Source organism: Rhinopithecus bieti, unplaced genomic scaffold, assembly GCF_001698545.2.
Source record: "Rhinopithecus bieti isolate Rb0 unplaced genomic scaffold, ASM169854v2 scaffold_20362, whole genome shotgun sequence".
Lineage (NCBI taxonomy): Eukaryota > Metazoa > Chordata > Mammalia > Primates > Cercopithecidae > Rhinopithecus > Rhinopithecus bieti.
This window is the reverse complement of record NW_016810160.1, coordinates 351,413-352,410: the sequence shown is the minus strand read 5'-3', so window position 1 is coordinate 352,410 and position 998 is coordinate 351,413.

The window sequence follows — 998 nt, the reverse complement described above, 5'->3', positions numbered from 1 at the left end:
CAGTACCTCAGTTAAAAATGCAGAGATCACCGGTCTTCTGTGACGCTTGCACTGGGAGTTGGAGACTGGAGCTGTTCCTATTTGGCCATCTTCCATATTATATTTCTTAACCACAATATCCACCCTGAAAATTATTTCGATTTTATAGGAGGGAAATCGGGGACTCAGAACTGTGAAGAGACTTGACTGAATCCATATAGCTAGAAGCGGGCAACTCCAAAGTTTGGACTCACAGGTGCTGAATATAAACCCTATACATTGTAGGCAATAGTAATCACAAGTGTCTGCCACTGAACCTCTCTTCATTTCCAGGCACTGGGAATTGGGAAAAGGGCACTGGGAAAAGCTGGGAGTTAATGCTTCAGGCTTCAGAAAGATGCCTCTCTCTTCTGGACTTCTGAAAGAGGGAATTTGATTCTATCATTAGGGACCAGGATGCCCACAGTGGTGGCCTGCCCTGGGCTCTGAGGTACAGAGGTTTGTTAGGTGGAGCCAACTTTGTTCAGCTCTAGGAGGTGTACTCTTGACCTCAGGGAGTGCTCATGTTCAGATGGAACAGCATCCAGGAACCCGACTTGGGAGAGTCCCTCAAAATGTTGATGTAATTCCATTTCTTTATTTTTACTGTCTGGGGATTTCCCTTACCTTCTTTTCTTGAGTATCTCTAAGCAGTCTGACCTGTGCTACCATTGATATTTCCCCACCCAAAGCCTCAACAGGAAGCAGCTTTCAAAAGAGAGAAGCCTTCACATGCTTCTTTGGCTAAAGGAGCACAGGGGCTATTAGAGAAACCACATGTCCACTGCAATATGGAGACCCCGATCCACACTGGTGTCTGGACTCCTTGGACCAGCTCATGCTGGAAGCTGCTCTGATCCCAAGCTCACTGCTGGGTCTTTGGCCTTGTCCTGGCCATTGATGAGGGTCTTTGCTTGTGCTGAAATCAAAGGGACAGCTGCTTCTTGTTGGATGGTGAGTTGGTGGGACCCTGCTCTGTG